The 20,776-nt window shown below is 42.1% G+C and overlaps 1 protein-coding gene across 1 annotated transcript in view; it reads left to right on the top strand.

The window, feature by feature from the left end:
• The window catches only part of HHIPL2 (HHIP like 2), a 772,856-nt gene that overhangs the window by 407,509 nt on the left and 344,571 nt on the right, over positions 1-20,776 (top strand). The gene's annotated exons all lie outside the window — the stretch shown is intronic.

The following is a 20,776-nucleotide window of genomic DNA, read 5'->3' as shown; positions in this document are numbered from 1 at the left end:
TTTAACATAGCGAGACAGGTTTTAAAAAAAGCAACGGAGAATCTCCGTTGCTTTTTTTAAACCTGTCTCGCTATGTTAAACTCCTTTAACATAGCGAGACAGTGTTTTAAAAAAGATTTATACTAATGGAAAAAGTCCGGGCGACCGAACCTTTTTCCATTAGTATAAGTCGATTTACAACATGCACGCTGACCAATCAGCATGCACGTTTTGGAATATTAATGGGGGGGTCATGGTATAATATCACATTACATAGGATAATACACTGAGTTATATAATATCACATTACATAGGCTCATGGAGAGTACCTTCCACACACATCTGATTATTGAAACATGACGTAGTTGATTACAGAGAGATTTGATGCTTAAGAGCAGCTAACCTGTTTAGTGAGAATATTAGTAAGAATATGTAAAGATGGATAACATAGGAAACAAAAGGAATATATTGGAGGATGTATTTAAAGAAAGAAGTGTAGTAGGATACTATATAGAGAGAGTGGTATAGATGAAGGTAAAAGGTATGAAAGAAATAGATGTATCAGTGTTTACCTGGAAGAAAAATTCTCATGGGAAGAAGAAGTGAGTTGTAGGCTGGAGTGGAAAACACAATCCAAGAATATACTAATGGAAAAAGGTCCGGTCGCCCGGACTTTTTCTCATTAGTATATCTTGTAATTTTTTTTTTTACTTTTCTTTTTTTTTTGGATCAAGAAAGAAAACGGAAGACCTGAAATGAACAAGGGAACAAGGGAGATGGCGCTGACAAAATAAGAAGATAATCAGGTATGTTCTGCAAAATTAAAGAAACTTTCCTGGTTATCCTTTTATTTTGTGTGTCCCAGCTCTCCTGAATGTAAAAAGTCTCCCAATTTCATTTTTTATTTTCAATTAAAAAAAAAAAAAAGCAGCAGAGATCTTCCTTTCTCCATTGCTACCACTGCACAGCACTAATATACTGCGTAAGCGTGGGAACACAAGTCCCATACGAATGAGCAGTACATCAGAAAAAGCCCCAGGATACCAGAAAAATATGGAAGGGCACCACAGAGGCATTATACAAAGACATTATTTAAGAAAATTAAGTATTTTTTTTCTTAAATAATGTCATTGTGTAATACTGATAACCCACAGCTAGGTGTGGGCAATGCTGGATTTACCCACGGTTGGCTTTGGTTCGCCCTCGTGACCAAACCTCACCAACCTTGGGTAAATCCAACATTACCCACACCCAACCATGGGTTACTGCTTAATTATTTTAGTGCAAAAGAAAGAAAGAAAGTGTGTGTAATTCAGAGTAAAGAAACATAGATTTAAAAGAGTGTAATTAGAAGGAGTATTGTGCTTTGTGATTAATAGCAGCTATAGAGGTATCAAATGAAATGTCATCATCTGCAAGGATTCACTCCAGGATCTTTTACATTTTAACATACTTGTTGCCCATTGATACTGTATAAAGCTGTTTTTATGTATTTATTTATTTTTTACAAATAAGAAATTGCTGTATCTTTACATTGAAGTCAATGCCAGTTTTGCCTCACTATTTTTATGTAATTTTAAATGATGTTTGAAAAGATGCTGTATCAGGGAGTTAAGGGCAGTGCTGCTAGCTTTGCACCTTTCTGCATATCTAGTGTGACTACTAGAGTCAGTTCTGACATCTGAGAAAAAGACACCAAAAATAAATTGCCACAGATAAGTGCCTTGAAGGAGTCCATTTGTGAAAATGAATGGGCAGGAGGAATCTTGAAGGAATCTTTCTAATTTTTCTTGTTCTGTATGACCACGTAACTAGTTGTGGAAATTTTGGCCTTATCAGGTCCATGAATTTATGTATGACTCCATCATGGGGTATAGTGTTTTAAGCTGCAGAGAGAAATAAATCTTCATCCTTGTCAGCCATCACATTTAAAAAAATTATGAGGTTAAGCATATAAAGTCTACCTAGGACAAAATTGTACTAGAACAGGTCACAGAGAAGGAGGTTTCCTGTGTCTGTGTTAGGAAATTCCATAATGATTATATACATCACCTTTCATAATGAGCTTCTGAGGCTAATTGGCCTATAATTAGTCAGGTCTGTGGAAGTACCTCTTTTGTTGACTTGGATCGCAGTTGCATACCTTTAAATTTTACGGATGTAGACAGTTTCTAATGTTGTATAAGTAATCTCATAAGTGAGTGCTATGACAGTACATACTGCAATGACATCATCTGCTGGGGAAGAGTAAAATGTGGCAGACCACATGCTATATTCATTGGTCAGTGTACATGACTAATCCCACTGTAATCAATGACATAGTCTTACAAAACTATGTCACTCAGGAAAAGAACAGCCTGGAAGAGCATGCCATGGTGATAACATCCTCCTATTGATACTGATAGACATACACAATGTGGGAGATGAGTCTGACAGCACCATCTGGATCATGTAAAGTGAATTAAAGTCAATGGCACACATTCTGTTATTTGTACATTATGTGTGTATCAGAAGGCAAACCCGGTAACAGTAGGCTGTGCCCCATGGTCTGATGATGTCTCATATCTTGAGAGTGTATTATGGCCTCATTTGTCACCTTCATGGTATGGATGATACACACAACATAATGCTGCAACTCACCATGCTTGTAACTGGCTTTGAGAGTTCAACCATTTTGTTCTGCTTCTGATGCTTCCCCATGGCATGGCACAAAGGCTGCTTTTACCATCTAAAATGAAGAATATGCACCCATGTTTAGGGTACAGGGTTGAGACACCACTGCAGGACAGACAGCTCAGGACATTGGCATTCCTAAAGCTCTCTTAAATCCCCAGTGCTTCACGTGTGTAGCAGGGACAGTTTAGCTAAGATGGTTAATCACCAGACATACTGTGGTAACATTATCTGATTTTGTAGTTTGCTTTGCATGTTAATGCATATGCAGTAACGTAATAGACTGTCACCAATATGCTCACTATATTTAAACTATGGTGGGTATGCCATATAGATAGAATCAAGTTAAGGGATCCTGCAACTTCTGAAGACACTACTGCAGTGGCCCCATGCAGATGTTAATACTATGATATATTTTGCTGTGTCATCAGTGAACAGAGCTATACTGACCATATGTAATGCGACATGTCATATGCCTACCATCTGCTGCTGTATGAATAGGGGTAACCCATCAACATTGTAGCTGATAATTGGTAGCAGTGCACCTCTATGCAGTGCAGCAGTGCTTTGGCACACAGCAAATCTCCGTATGCAGTGTCTGTGTTCCATGACAATGATGCCATTATGGCACTTGTATGAACACCCATCAACAGGATATCAGTGCTGCAGCATGTAGCTGTGGCTGTGAGACTGAACACTGTTTGTGCTTGAGGATCTCCAGTACTTTACGGTTCACATACTCAGATTGGCCATATACTGAAAGAAGAGACTGATTTTTAATCATCTTATCCAGTATGTTCATAGGTTCATAGGTGTGCACTAGGCTAATGGCTTTGGAGCCTTTACAAGCATAGCCCATAGAAGTGCCCTGGCATTGTGCCACCCTCTGTTATTTCCCAGTGTCTCTATCAGGTAGAGCCACTGGAGTGATCCCCGCGGTGAACTTTCTATTACTCATCCACTCATCAAGATTTCACTTGAAGAGGGCTAGTGAGGTGCTCTGCTTGACATGTTTGGGAAGTCTATTCCAGATGATGGGTAGTCTCTGGGTTATGCACCTGCCCCTCCAGCATGTTCTGTTGATTGTGGTAATGAAGTTGACGTCTCTGGAGAGTGTGGTGCAGAGGGATTGGGATTTCCTTAGATGTAGCATTTCTAACAGAGCTGGGTCAGACATGGTTTTGTAAGTCAAGCAGAGATCACCTCTTAGTAGACAATATGAGACAGAGAATAGCTGGAGGTTTTTGAGTCTGTCCATGTAGGACATGTGTTTAAGGTCTAGGATCCTCTTCGTGAGGTACTTTTGTGGCCTCTCCAACTGTTGCAGGTGTCTAGTGAGGTACATGCCAAATGAGTCATCATACTCTATGACTGGTCTAATGAGGGAAGAATAGAGAGAAATGATGACCTTTTTCTTCCTGGATGCAAAACCCTCGGTAATGAGATGTGCCACATAGAAGGACTTTCTGACCACAGTGACAATGTGGTGGTCGAAGGAGAGGTTGCTGTCAACCTGTGTCCCCAAATCTTTTATAACGCCATCAGTGTTCAGTGGGTTACCATCGATATGGTAATTAGTGGGAGCTGAGTTTTTCTCAAAGGGGATGATTACGCATTTTTTGGCATTAAGCTTAAGGCCATGGTTTCAACACCAGTGATTGGTCTCAGTGAGGCCTTTCTGTAGGATGTCTGCATCACTTTGGGAACTAATAATTGCACCCAGCTTGCAGTCATCTGCGAATTTGGTCAGCCAAAGTCCCTCCATGTTGGCCTGGACTTCTGAGAAGTAGATGCCAAACAGGAGATGACCCAGGACCGATCCCTGTGGGACTCCACTCATGACTGGTCGGCAGTCTGACTTGGAGTCTGCTACTTTCACACTGTGTGTTCTATCTGTGAGCCAATTTGCAACCCACCTAACAATGTAGGAATTGATGCCTAGTTTGCTGAGTTTACCAATAATTCCTGAGTGAGGAATGGTATCAAAGGCTTTGGCCAGATCAAGGTAGGCTGCATGAACTGCTTTACCTTCATCCACTGCTCTGGTGACTGACTCAAAGAAGTCAACCAGGTTGAGCAGGCATGATCTACCTTTCACAAAACCAAATTGCATGGGATCTAGAGTTTGGAGATTTCCTATATCATTGTTAATTAGTTCCATGATGATGCACTGCATAGCCTTACATATCAGACTCGTCAGGCTAATGGGAGTGACAATTTCCAGGGTCTGTAATCTCTCCTCCTTTATGGAGAGGGATGACTGTAGCAGTGCGCCATTTGGTAGGGACAAAGCCTGAGGTGAAGCTGTGAGTGAGCAGAGCAAACAAATGTGGTGCCCGTTCACTTTGTAATGAGAACACAGCCAGGGATATTGTCGGGTCCCATAGAAGCTGTATTCTTTGCCTTAGACAATGCAGCTTTAACCTGTGCTGCAGTAATGTTGGGTGTCTGGCATTCTTCCGGTGTTGCGATTGGTCTTTTAGGGGGGAATGGGTAAAGTTGGCACTGAATCTGTCAGTCAGTATTTTGGCAATATCTGTTGGCTCAGTATAGGAGGTACCATTATGCAGTAACTCAGAGCAAATCTGGGTATGGCCATAGAGATCCCTGATATAACTATAGAAGGCTTTGTGGTTGTTTTTAGTGTCTGCTGCAACTCTGCCTTCATAGCTGACTTTGGAGGCTTTGATGAGGGATCTCAACTTTTTGTTGAGGCTAGTAAGGGAATTTTTAAAGTCTTGAGGCTTCACCTTTTTCTGCAGCAGTTTCTTTTTTTCTGTTGTAGAGTTTATTAATGGCAGGTGACCACCAGACTGGCTTAGTTTTTTTGGAGGAGTGCATCTTGGTTCTGTTGGGTAAAGCTAGTTCCATGCATTTATGTACATGTTCGTGCAGTGCACTGGTGTATGATTCGGCAGTCATGTATCTATTTTCCATTGGCATGGGTGCCGTGAAGTTAGCCACCTCTGTTTTAGGAGTCCAAAGTCAGCTTTGGAGAAGTTTTTCATGGTGGATACCTTTGCGGGGGATGTGGGTGAGATGTGGATTTCCATGGTGATTAGTTTGTGGTCGGATCTAACCAGGAAGGAATTGACTACTGGTGTAGAGCAACGGTTGCCCATGTTAGTAATAACCAGGTCAAGGATGTTGCTTCCTGTAGTGGGGGTAGGAATGAGCTGGTCCAGGGCATTGGAATTGATGAATTCCAGGAAGCTTTGGGCCAGTGCATTGGTGCAACAGTAGTTTTCCCAGCTGATGGAGGGGTAGTTGAAGTTGCCTAGTATGAGAGTGTTGGGTTGGATCTTAATAGTTTCCAGGGTGCTTAGGAATGTGGAGTGAGAGTCTTGGGACATGGTTGGGGACCTATAGCAGGCTACCTGGAGTATTTCAGATGCGTTATGCTGGGCTACTAGTCTGGAGGTGTGCATATCCTTTATGAATATGGAGAAACCACCGCCTTTGGAGCTTCGGTCCATGTTCTGTGGCCGAAAGTTGTGGAATGAGTTATAGTCAGTAGTGCAGGGGTGCTTTCTGCTGCTTTAAACCAGGTCTCCGTTACAGCACAAATGTCGATGTTCTCCATTTTGAGGAGTGCTTCGAGCAAGTGCATCTTGAGATTTAGACTTCTAGTGTTGAGCAGCACAATCCTCAGATTGCATTTATTTATAGCTGTTATGGTGGAAATTTGGTTTTTGGAACATCACCTAAAAAGGCACTATCAGGGTGGTAAGAGGCTTAGCCAGTACCCAGAAACCCAGGGATGACATATGCAGGCCTTCTCTGGCAAAGCATCGAGGTTTGTCAATCATGTCATCCCAAGCAGATAGATACTTAATCCCCTTAGAATCACACTGCCGGAAACATATTCAGTTGTTCAAGTCAACCATTTTTTGTTTGTACTGTGGTATCGATGCTGCTCAGGGCTAGGGTCATACCTGCCTGGGCCACATAATCCGAGAGCTCCACCATGTCTTTTTTCATGTAGTCCAGGGAGGTGTGTCTCAAGTGATTCACACCCACATGGACAATGACAGAGTCATACTTGTACTTGTTGTGGAGTGACCTGAGTGCGTGTGTTATGTATTGGATTCTGGCACCTGATAGACAGCTGACTGTTAGCTTCTCCTTATTCACCCTAGTGAGTGGGACATCAGTGTGCCTCACTATTGAGTCACCTATGATTATTGTATTGGGCAAGGTGTTTTGCCTTAGGGGCTTAGGTTGAGGGGCACACTGTGTAGGTGAGCTATGTGTCTTGTGGTTTGTGCTGTGTTGTGGTGGTCAAGTGCATTTCTGCCTTGGAGGTCTGTGCTGTTTGGGTAGATTTCTGCTGAGAGCCTCTGCGAAGGTGGGTGTGTGGTTTGTGTTTTAAGTGAGGGCTGTGATGGTGGGTGTTCTGGAGGGCTATGTGTTCCATGTGATGTGGTGCAGGTGTTGACCTTCTCCTCTTGACCAGCTATTCTGGTCTTGGCTGGAGAGTGCATGGCTTCCAATTTGGAGATATAGACGCATCTCTCACAAGTATGAGTGTTGGGAGGTAAGAGGAGAGGGTGGTCTGTGTACATGAGGCAGTTGCTACACTGCCTCAGAATGCCCAAGTTCATCAGGTTAATAGGAGAAAGCACAGGAAACTGACCTTTAGACATGCCAGAAGGGATGGTCATTATTACTAAGTATTGGAGCTGTTTCCTTATAGGACGTCTAGTGCTGATAGTACTTGTGTGCTACAATAATTGCTACAAAAAGCCTGATGCAGTGCTGGTGAATAAGCTAACTAAAGTGCAAGAGAGAAGAGAAAGTTGAAAGGGATAGAAAAAAAGGGTCTATATCACATTATCGAAATTTCAAAAGATCGAACACCATAAGCTCGACCTTGGAATCTCGAAATGTGATATACTCGAACGCTCAGAACAGCGAATTTTTTCCAAGGGAAAAAAATTTGCTGTTCCGAGAATACACACACACACAGCACAAGCACACCAAAATACATAATCCACACATACACACTTCACAGAACCCTACAATAATCCGTACATACACTACTAGCTATCCACTTACCTTAACCCAACCCTAACCCTAAGGCGCCTAACTAACGCACACTCACCTTACCCGCTCCCTAACCCCAGGGTCCCTAACTAACACAAACTCACCTTACCCGCCCCCTAACCCTAAGGTCCCTAACTAACGCACACTCACCTTACCCCGCTCCCTAACCCTAAGGTCCCTAACTATTACACACTCACCATACCCGCTCCCTAACCCTAAGGTCCCTAACTGCCGCATACTCACCTTACCCGCTCCCTATCCCTAAGGTCCCTAACTATCACACACTCACCTTACCTCGGTCCATTCGCACACTTACCTTAACCCGGTCCATCACATTTGCACCACAGTCAAGGAAATAGTGAAGCCACAGAAACAGCCCACCGAATACTTTCCCTAGGAAAATATTCGGTTGTCTGCAGCTTTGCTATTTCAAGCGTTCACTGAATAGGGGTTGATATTATAACATTCAAAGTTTTAAGACTTCAATGTTATAATATAGACCTATAAAAAACTGCCCAAATAGCCAATAAAATTACAATTTCATAGCCATAAATACTCCTCTTGTGGTAGATGGGCTACCTAGTGCTTACCACTCCCACTGATAAGCTGGAAGGCTTCTGTCTAACACAGAAGGGTCTGGGGAACTCAGAAACTTATGTTGTGGAATAGCTGTATCACTCATGTTTCAGAGATTGATGCAGTCTCTCTCACACACACACACACACACACACACACACACACACACACACACACACACACACACACACACACACACACACACACACACACACACACACACATATCACAGAGCACATGAGTGACACTGCAAGCAGTGTGTTAGAGCATCCACAAGAAGTGAGTAGCACTGTGGTGCAGTGATTGGCATTACTGCATCACAGAATTTGGATCTTCAATTTGATTCATGGCTAGGCTGCTTTCTGCTTCCACCTGTGTTTTGCTGGGATCCTTGATTTCTTTTTGCATCCCAAAGATATGCCAATAGGGGAGCTAACAATCCTTCAAATTGCCCATAGGTGAGTGCGTGCGTGTATGTATGTTGGGAAATTGTCCTATGCCTCTTTGTTGCTTGATAGTTTTGGCTCCAATTTTCACATAACCTTGACCAGGACAGTGAATGAATAAGTGATTAGCACAGTACAGATGATGAGTGGACTTTGACACTGGGATGCCTGCATGTTTTCCTTGATAATGTTCACCTATTTTGTTGGTTAGTAAACCGTAATGTCAGTCAACTGAGGTTATTCAGACAATTCTGTACTCCCTTACAGCTAAGAGCAACAAAAAGACACCAGCGCACACACACACGCACATAAACAAACACACAAACACACACACTCTCTCACACACACACACACACACACACACACACACACACACACACACACACACACACACACACACACACACACACACACACACACACACACACACACACACACACACACACACACACACACACACTCATGCATTTATTTGGACATTGGGAGCATATAGTATCTTGCTTCAGCATTTGTCCAGAACTGCATGTCCCTTCTTTCCTTCCCTCGTGTGTGTTTTCAGTACCCCCCAGACATATGCAATGCCCATCACTAACTCTGCTGGTAGTCTACACAGTTGTTGGCCTAGATGAAATGGCACACTGTACATTTGCCTTTGGCATTCACATTGTGCATTTTTATATCCTTGCCTACCTTGTGGTATTTAGGCAACATACTACCACTATCTTTGTATAGGAATCACAACACAATGTACATATTACACAGATGGAGGCTTTGTTGTAACAACATGCACACTTCATTACTAATACACAGCAAGCAACAGCCAGTATCATGACAGCTGCATGCAGAATGGCTGAGATATGTTTTCGCTGTGCTGAATCCTGGATGTGCAACAGGAACATAGAGATATCAGCTTCACAGAAGGATGTTCTCTAATTTTTCTATAGATGACAGTGTTCAAGCATTAGTAACACACTGTCTGATCATGACATGATCATGATTGATATATGAATACCATCATCATTTAAGTACTCAGTCATTTCTGGAAGGTTAGATGTATATGAAGGTTGTCACTTAGAAAAAATAGTACACACACACTCTATGCACTGCTGGAAAGCACACTAGTGTCTTTGGCAATATCATCATCAACCCACCCTTTTTCAATTTTTCTTCAAGGAGTTAGGGTGCCATGTCAGCTGTCGCCATCTCTCTAGAATCAGTGCCACTTTCCTACCTTCTTTGAAATTCATGCTTGATTGTTGCAGGTCTTCTTTTTCACAATCCATCCATCTCTTTGCTGAATGCTCTTGCTTCTTCTTGCCTTCATCATGTTTGTCCTAAATCTTCTTCACTGGATTATCTTTTGCTTTTCTGCACATGCCCAAATCACCATAATCTGTTCTCTTTAACCTTTTCTGCAATTGGAGCATCTTTGGATTCCACTGTGCTTCCAAAGTTCTTTGCCAGTCCCAAAGTGTGCATTGCACCATCCATTTCAGGCATTTCATCTTGTAACCTGTAGCATTTTTTACTGCTATGCCCTCACTGCCCAAGTTTCTGTACCATACAGTAGTACTGGATGCACCACTGTTTTGTATGCCTTACTTTTCAGCTTCTTTGACATTCTTCTGTCACACACTACCCCTAACTCTCTGTGCCAGTTGGCTGCAGCCCTGCTGATTGTAGTGTTGACTTACTCATTCAGACGTCACTTCTTCTCAGCCATCCCTGCCAGATACTTGAAATTGTTCACCTTTTCTACTGTCGTCCTTTCTATCTCAATTCTCAGCTTCTCCTGATTTCTTCCATTTGCTGCCATTACAGCTGTCTTATCTGTACTTGTTTTCATCGCATGTGCCTTCATTTTTGAATTCCATTCCCTTATCCTTTGTTGAGGTTCCTGCTCAATTCTGCCTGTAATGCCACATCATTTGCATACAGCAGCTTTGTTGATCTGTCCCCTCTGACCTGTTTGGGAATGTAGTCTGTCAGCAGTATGAACAGCAGTGGGGACAGAGATTAATCGTGATGCACACTCACCCCCTGTGAGACCGAGCACTCCTCGTACTTGAGGATCTCCATTGCTTTACAGTTCACATACTCATATTGGGTATATACTGAAAGAAAAAACTGCTTTCTAATCTTCTCATCCATTATGTTGCAGTAGAGCTGTATCTCTCATGTTTCACAGACTGAAGCAGTCAAAATGTCTGAATTATAATATGCCCACAAGAGATCAGATTAAGGGATAAAAAAATAGCACACTCTAGCAGTTTATTGAAACAGTATGTCTTCACAAGTTATAGAATCCTTTAGGCATATGAAATGCCTGTGATGTCAGTCTCAATAGTAAGACATTCTGACAAATTATCTTATCCTCTCCCCAAAAGAAATATTTATATTACAGCTAAACGCAGACAGGAATGAACTAAAGGTGCTAACCAGATAGTCCTAGATGGGTATCCTTTGTTCCTTAATGGGACTTATGAAATACAGGAACAGTACATAGGATAGGGCTGATAATAGACCTTGGAGAAATGCAAAGCTTCAGTATAGTCAACATCAGTGGCTACACAGCAACCTGCTAACATATTCAGGTTGCTAAGATGCATATGTAAACATATCAGTCTTGCACTCCTGCCATGCCTTTCAACTGGTGTTCACATTTGAACTGTATTAAGTAGGGGAATCTGAGTATGTGAACTGCAAAGTACTGAATATCCCCTTGCCTCTAATAGGACTGCTGAATCACCGACCTTCAAGGGAAGAGGGAATGTATCCATACCTCTCAACTGTACAGATTTTTGCAGCACGTCCAGATTTTTGCTTCATCATTTTTGTTCAGTGTTCATAAAAATGTGGTTTTCTGGAAAATTAGTGGAAAATCATTAAAGATTGAAGTTAGAAAATAATGACAGACAAATAAGTTTCAGATGTCATATCCTTCAGAAAATTCACGCTAATGCAAAACCAGTTATTCTATCAACTTTCTAAGTTTGTAAGAGCAATACTTAAAAAAATTTCCCTATTTTGGGCCCTTTGTCCCTCTTTTATTTATGGGTTGTTCAGATTTCTTACTCTAAGAGGTTGAGAGGTATGAATGTATCTCACTTCTAAATCAAACTGCATGCTGTTTTGGGCAAAAGTTTTTGTAAGGCTGCAGAGACCATCTACACATTGGCTGTAATTCACAGATATGCCTGCACATTGCTAAAACTTGGGAGGGGGGCTCAGTGCTTGAACTGGAGGAAAGCTAACTAAGGATGTAAAGGTCACATAATAAAGCAGATGGGCTGCAGTAACTGACAGTACATCACAACAGCAAGATACCAGAGGAGCACCATGACCATAGTGTGCATGAACGATGTGCATGACATCATAACAAGACCATGTCTCTATATCCAAATCAGTACACGTGGCTCCATGCACTACTGTAGTGACCAGCGCAAGACTGCAACAAGTAGTCACAGGTACAGAAACATAACACAGCATATGACTCAAAAGAAACAGCAGTGTGGGTGTGCACACTACAGTGACCAATCTGCCCATCACATAAATGGGGAGGAAAAGAGTATATAAAAAAGCAGGAAAGGGGAGAACTGGAAACAGAGGGAAAGACATACAGGCAAGTAGACAGGAACAAACAGTGGAAAGAAGGAGGGAGTATTTTTGGTGGGAAAGTTTACATTCTCATTATTAAATGAAATTGGTAGGTCAAAGGGTAATGAAAGATGGGTTTTGGTGGGTAGAGGGAGAATTGTAGGTAGCATATGAAGACAGGCGTTGAACATAAACACAGGTAGACAGGATCTTGTACATGCAAAAGGTGGTGTTGACAATGGATATATACAGAGTTTACAAAATTAATGGGGAGCATTGGACAACAATTAATGTAAGGGCAATGACACAGAAGGGAAGGTTAACACTGTGAAGAGAATAGGATGGTCAGCTGACATGACTGGCTGCTAGAGCATTCCAGGAGGCAACAATCACAAGCATCACACATCTGTGTGGCTAATTATGTGACTGAACAGACCAGCTGCTCTTCTGGAGGCCAGATCCCACCAGTTGAGTGACTACTAAGGCACTCTAGAATTTGCTGTATATTGTAGATTCGGCCATTCAACTGTCAGTATACCTCAGTAGCCACCTGCCTCACCATCTGCCAAAATGTCACTACTCCTCCTGAGACACTGAAATAAAAGGCACTACTGAACATCCATATTGCCTTCATCAGTGGAGTCTTTCACCCCATCTTGCAAGGAAAATATGGAGGGCACTACTGTCCTTGTGGCAGAAACAGCTAGCAGCAGAGATTAATGTGAATGGAGCTGTGCTGCCTCATTTGCCTTAAGTAGACTTGTATACATTGAAAATGATAAGAAACAAATATGACAAGAACAGCATTACAGCTCTACACTAGAATGCTGTACAACATATTTTATATATATATATATATATATATATATATATATATATATATATATATATATATATATATATATACACATATACAAATATATGGCCTGCTGCTAGAGTCTGCTACTTTCTGTGTCAGCCAACCATATCTAAACAGTGGTCCTCAGCATGTGTAAAAGAAAGGAAACACTGATAAATATTTGTGGACAACAGTTAATACAGTGGTCTTGTTATGATACACATATCTGGCTGCATCTGCAGAATCTCTGCCTCCTGCTTGTACAGCAGGTCAGTGTGGCACAGCTTGAGTACATCAGAGTGGTACCTGCACTGTTTCCCTGTGTAGTTCATATCTGTGGCATCACCACCTGTGTCAAACTGAAGCAGGCAACAGCTTTCTTAAAGGGGCTATCATACTGCTCAGCAAGTGCTTCTTAAAGGTCCTGAGTAGGAAGAATAGGAGAATCATGCACGTCATTAGGTATGGACAGCACTGCTCACAGTGTATTGCAATTTGGCCTTCAGTGGCATTCCTGCTGTAGTAAGTTGTCCATATGAAGTTGTCCATATTAGGTCAATGTAAAGTGCTGACTACTTCTTATGCAAGACCATTTTGAAACATAAGAATAGAATTTAAATAGAATTTATTGGAATTGCTGTGATAGTGTTGTGGATGGACAAGAATAGAATTTAAATAGAATTTATTGGAATTGCTGAGAGAGAGAGAGAGAGAGACAGAGAGAGAGAGAGAGAGAGAGAGAGAGAGAGAGAGAGAGAGAGAGGAGAGCTAGGTTGGTAATGTAACTGTACCCCTGCAATATATGTGGTGTCTACTGGGGAAAATCAGTGTGTAGTTGTTTATGTAAACTGAGACATATGCAAGAATGGGCTATGTTGGGATATTCCTCCTGAACTACCTTCACATGTGATATGCAAGACCATTACACACTTGCAAAGCACACTTGTGTATGTCTGTGTGAAGGATGCAGTGGCAATAGGATATAGCATGGGATACCATGACATATATAGGGTGACAGGTTGCTATGCTTGTACATACTGGCAGGATTATAGTACTGTATATGGAAGGGAGAACAATAACTACAGGTGATCTCCAGGTGCATGCAGTGGGCGGAGGCCCTGGATAGTAACACATGGATGGAGTAGGTGACCACATATATCTATTAATTACATGTTCATTATATGGGCTCAGTATGGCCATCCAGGAGATATGACACCTGGAGAAATTCCTAAACCAAGAGAATGATGTCTTACCGGCCCTCCACAGACATTGTATGTGATGTGTCAAGTTGCCAAAGGTTGTGCTGACCAGCAGGTCAGGGACCAGATCTAGCAAGACATAATACTGGATGTGAATGCTTTGGGAAGCCATAAAAGGTTCCTGCCACAAATAAAAAACAAGGTTACAGATATGCTCTAATATGAAATGCAGAAGGCTCAGAATGATGTTGTGGACAGGACCACCAATGGGAGTGAGGGGTGGGCCACCAACATTAAAGTTTCTGATGGAGGTTGAGGAGTTTTTGGTTGTTCTCTGGGCAGGAGGACCAACTCCTCCTACTAAGTGGTGGCCTGGATATGGGTGCAGATTGGTTACTACCCGTGTGCCCATAAGTGGTGCACTATGTTAATACTGACCATATTACTATGGTGTGACACATATGTACACATGAAGTGCTGTAGCTATGACTGTCAGTGACCTGCACTTTTGTCTTCTAGGTATCTCAAGTCTGCAAGCAGAATGTCCTGCTCAAGAAGGTGTGTGTTAGTCTACTGTAGCAGTGTTTACTATGTGTTACAGTATGCATGCCACAGTGGACAGTACAAGCCTAATTCTGTGTGCTCATACTTGTGCCATTGTTTTATGCATTTACAGATTTCACTGGTGGAGGGTCCAGCACAACATAGCAGCAGAAGGCTGGCATCAGTAGGGCTAATTTGTCTGACATTTTATTTATTTATTTATTTATGTTTATTTATACAACCCAGCCACTGGGGATGCACAAGCCAGTGCATTTATTTGTGCTGGTCCCAAGCCCGGATAAATGGGGAGGGTTGCGTCAGGAAGGGCATCCGGCATAAAACTTTGCCAAAACATTTCATGCAGTCACCAAGAAAAATTTTTATACCGGATCGGTCGAGGCCCGGGTTAACAACGACTGCCACCAATACTGTTAGACTACAGGGTTCTGGCAGAAATTGGGCTACTGTTGGCCGAAGGAGGAGAAGAGGTGGAAGACGTGGCCGAAGGCAGGAGGAGAGGAGAAAGGCTAGGACTGTGGTAGTGAGGGTCGGAACTTTGAATGTTGGCAGTATAACTGGTATAAGGAGAGAGCTAGCTGATATGATGGACAGAAGGAAGGTTGGTATATTGTGTGTACAAGAGACCAGATGGAAGAGGAGTAAGGCTAGGTGTATCGGAGGTGGGTTCAAATTGTTTTATCATGGTGTGGATGGGAGGAGAAATGGTGTAGGAGTTATTCTGAAGGAACAGTATGCTGAGAGTGTTTTGGAGGTGAAAAGAGTGTCAGATAGAGTGATGTTTATGAAGCTGGAAATTGATGGTGTAATGATGAATGTTGTTAGTGCATATGCTCCACAAGTTGGGTGTGCAATGGATGAGAAAGACAAATTTTGGAGTAAATTGGATGAAGTGGTGATGACTGTACTCAAGGGTGAGAGAGTGGTGATTGGAGCAGATTTCAATGGGCATGTTGATGAAGGGAACAGAGGGGATGAGGAAGTGATGGGTAGGTATGGTGTTAAACAAAGGAATGTAGAAGGTCAGATGGTAGTGGATTTTGCGAAAAGGATGGACATGGCTGTGGTGAATACGTATTTTAACAAGAGGGAGGAGCATAGGGTGACATACAAGAGTGGAAGAAGATGCACACAGGTGGATTATATCTTATGTAGGAGGGCCAGTTTGAAGGAGATTGGAGACTGTAAAGTGGTGACCGGAGAAAGTGTCGTTAGGCAGCATAGGATAGTGGTTTGTAGGATGACGTTGGTTATCAAGAAGAGGAGGAGGGGTGTGAGGGCAGCACCAAGGATCAAGTGGTGGAAATTGAAAAGGGGTAATTGTGAAGTGGACTTCAGTAATGAGTTAAGGCAGGCACTGGGTGGCAGTGAAGAGTTACCAAATAGCTGGGTAACTACAGCAGAGCTAGTAAGGGAGACGGCTAGAAAGGTGCTTGGTATCACATCTGGACAGAGGAAGGACGACAAGGAGACATGGTGATGGAATGAGGAAGTACAGGAGAGTATACAGAGAAAGAGGTTGGCAAAGAAGAAGTGGGATTGTCAAAGAGATGAAGAAAGTAGACAGGAGTATAAGGAGATGAGGTGCATAGCAAAGAGAGAGGTGACGAAGGCTAAGGATAAGGCATATGAAGAGTTGTATGAAAGGTTGGACACTAAGGAGGGAGAAAAGGACCTGTACTGATTGGCTAGCTAGGAAAGATGTGCAGCAGGTAAAGGTGATAAAGGATAATGAGGGAAACATACTCACAAGTGAGGAGAGTGTGTTGAGCAGATGGAAAGAGTACTTTGAGGGGTTGATGAATGAAGAGAATGAGAGGGAGAGAAGGTTGGATGATGTAGGGATAGTAAATCATGAAGTAAAATGGATTAGCAAGGAGGAAGTAAGGATAGCTATGAAGAGAATGAAGAATGGAAAGGCTGTTGGCCCAGATGACATACCTGTGGAAGCATGGAGGTGTTTAGGTGAAATGGCAGTGGAGTTTTTAACCAGATTGTTTAATGAAATCTTGGAAAGGGAGAGGATGCCTGAGGAATGGAGAAAGTGTTTTGGTACCGATTTTTAAGAATAAGGGTGATGTGCAGAGCTGTAGTAACTACAGAGGGATAAAATTGATCAGTCACAGCATGAAGTTATGGGAAAGAGTAGTGGAAGCAAGGTTACGAAGGGATATGATGATTAGTGATCAGCAGTATGGTTTCATGCCAGGAAAGAGCACTACAGATGCGATCTTTGCTCTGAGAGTGTTGATGGAGAAGTACAGAGAATGTTGGAAGAAGTTGCATTGTGTTTTTGTAGACTTAGAGAAAGCATATGACAGGGTGCCTAGAGAGGAGTTGTGGTATTGTATGAGGAAGTGTGACAGCGGTGGGAGTGACAGATGCGGGTTGCATCAAGGATCAGCTCTGAGCCCTTTCTTATTTGCAATGGTGATGGACAGGTTGACAGACGAGATCAGACAGGAGTTGACATTGTGATCTGTAGTGAGAGTAGGGAACAGGTGGAGGAGACCCTGGAGAGGTGGAAATATGCTCTAGAGAGAAGAGGAATGAAGGTCGGCAGGACTAAGACAGAATATATGTGTGTGAATGAGAGGGAGGATAGAGGAATGGTGAGGATGCAAGGAGTAGAGGTGGCGAAGGTGGATGAGTTTAAATACTTCAGGCAGGATGGAGTGGGTGGAGAAGAGGAAAGGGAAGGTCTACAAGAGGGTAGCAAGACCAGCTATGTTATATGGGTTGGAGACAGTGGCATTGATAAAAAGGCAGGAGTTTCAGCTGGATGTGGCAAAATTAAAGATGTTAAGGTTTGCACTGGGTGTGACAAGGGTGGACAGGATTAGGAATAAGTATATTAGAGGGTCAGCCCAGGTTGGAAGGTTTGAAGACAAAGCCAGAGAGGCACGATTACATTGATTTGGACATGTGCTGAGGAGGGATGCTGAGTATATTGGGAAAAAGATGCTAAGGATGAAGCTACCAGGTAACAGGAAAAGAGGAAGGCCTAAGATAAGGTTTATGGATGTGGTGAGAGAGGACATGCAGGTGGTTGGTGTGACAGAGCAAGATGCAGAGGACAGGAAGAAATGGAAACAGGTGATCTGCTGTGGCGACCCCTAATGGGAAAAGCCGAAAGAAGATGATGATGATGATTTATGTTTATTTATACATTTTAATCTGATGGGTGAGTTGGTCTGAAGACCCTTTTCAGATATGGCGCAGTCCAAAAGAGTCACAAAAATAAACAAATAAATAAATAATGTGTAACAAATTTACAGTCAACAGAGACGTACAGTAAAGTAAAACTGACCATAAAGAGTATATACAGTGTAAGACATACAGGCAGTAAGCTACTACGTTAGGTAAGACAGGATATCTCTGCAAAATATTATACTACTAATAATGTCACAGAAGATCACTTGCTGTAGGAAGTAAGGCAAAGGTATGATCAAATGATGCAAAAGAAAGAAAAATTTAGCATGTGAAATGAGTAAAGCAGCTAAGTGAAGTTAGCTTGAGAAAATGATGATGACATGCTAGTTGCATGGTCTGATGATCCAATGGCACTGTCTGCAACACTCAGGTAGGAGGGAACATGCATGTCCAAGTGTATGGAGGTTTCTGCAGAGTGTATGGTCTCACTAGACATTCCACCTCTAGTCTAGGTGAGAGTCTCACATGGACTTCTTTGTGCCCACCAGATGCAGCATCTGATATGTATACTGACCCTGAAGTAGGCATTTTCAACACTGGTAAAAGACATGGGCATTTGATGCTAACATGACTGTTATTGTCCCTAATATGCAAATAATATTTGAAATTAGCCAGCAGATGTGCTCCATGACATAAATGTAAACATGCAGCAACTGCACAGTCACCCAGAGTATTGCCACATTAAGATGGGTCATTAATGGTGAATGTTGCCTTCATAGGTACATCACTGTAACACATTGTCTGCCTCCACTGACTCAGGGGTCCATATCCATAGGTCATGGCACACAGCCTGGCACCTCTGGTCATGGGCATAGACATTCATCAGGCTCCTCCTATGGTTCATCTGCTCATAGTAGCCCAGAAAGGTCCTGTAATTCAATTCCTCTCTGTTACATGACAGAACCAGCCCCGACATGACTAACCAGAACAATACACACCAAAAGCTATCATGTGATGGTACCCTAAACCCATTACTGTAGGATATGGTCCCATACACTCAACAATCTGGCAGAATATGTAGCTGCTGCCTTCACCTCCTCTGACACAACTCTGCATTGTAGGGTTTCAGTCAACTGTCATTGTGTCCCTGCGCCAATGCAAGTGATGATGACTGTGGCCTACTAACCTTCTATCTGGTGTGGGTTTCTTGATGTCTGCTACAGAGTGTGACCAGACTGGGTCTATATTAGTTCTCTGAAACTTATTTTCAGCGAACACCTCTTCATCAACATGTATTCAGTGAAAATCACTTCTGTGATTCTCTGAATTTTTCAAGGGCAATGAAGTAGTTGACCAACTACACAGCTTTGCCCTTTTCCCCACTGTAGTGTGATCTCAGAGTTGGTATATATAGTTAGGGGGTGTGATTTAGTTACTTGTGGGTTAAATATGTGCTGCGGAGCAATTGTTCATTGCCCTTGGAAAATTCAGCGAATTGCAGAAATGATTTTTGCTGAATATATGTCGATGAAGAGGTGTTCACTGAATATAAGTTTCGGCGAACTAATATAGACTCAATTAGAGCACGCACTGCCCTGTGCAAACTGACCGTTTCACAGCATGCATCCTATTGTTCTGTGTTTTCTGAGCACTTCATTACCAGTCCACAAAGAAGAAAACATCACTGCTTTATCTTGGGGATGGTTCACTGTGTTTCCACCATCTCAAGATAAAGTTAGTAGTGGCCCCTCATATTTAAATTTGTGCACCTACATGAGTGGCCACTCTTCACAAAACATATTACTTTAAATGTCACACCTGGCCTTATTCTCTTCAGTCTGTCCTTCTCTAACCTTGAAATACCATACATTACTCAATGAAACTACTACTTATACCATTCACTACAAAGTCCGTAAAACTCGGAAATCTATCCCAGCTCAGTTTTGGATGGCGCAGTGGTACAGTGGTAGCATTGTCATCTCACTCCAAGAGGTTCTCCAGTTTGATTCTTGGCTGGAGTGCCTTCTGTGTGGAGTCTGCATGTCTTCCCTGAGTTTGTGTGGGTTTCCTCTGGGTGGTCCATTTTCCTCCCATGTTTCAAAGATATGCATCTGGAGCATTACTCCCCAGGCCTCTGCTGAAAATTGGCTTTGTTTCAAGTTGGACTTCCCATAAACAAATGTTAAGTAAGTAAATAAATAAAAGCTCCACATGGGAACCAAAACCTTGTCTAAACATTTTCATACCAATTAAAGGCCTACCTTTTTGTTGACATCAAATGCATAGACTTTCCCAGTAGAGTTATAAAGACTTTTCAAACTTTTTGTGGCAGATCATCCCAGAAATTGCCCCAATCAGGTTTACAAGGAATGCATTTATTGTATATGGCCCATTTGTGTAATCTGATTCATGTGATTGTGCTTATTAATTTTATTTATGTAATACCATTTATGGAAATGGTTGCAACGAAAGAATAATGATGGGTCCATTGTACCTAACTGTTTAATATATATTATAATAATGGAAGCTAAACTTAGTGTTACCATCTTATCAGGTTCCCATAATCTCATGCAGTATGTCTTTATTGCATAAAAGTAGAACAGTATTTTATATGAGAGTGGTGTTCTTTCTCAAAGCACCACACATTTGAACAAAAGGTCAAAACACACACATATATATATATATATATATATATATATATATATATA

Source organism: Protopterus annectens, chromosome 1.part2, assembly GCF_019279795.1.
Source record: "Protopterus annectens isolate FY-2018-M chromosome 1.part2, PAN1.0, whole genome shotgun sequence".
Lineage (NCBI taxonomy): Eukaryota > Metazoa > Chordata > Ceratodontiformes > Protopteridae > Protopterus > Protopterus annectens.
This window is presented reverse-complemented; position numbering and strand designations above follow the sequence as displayed.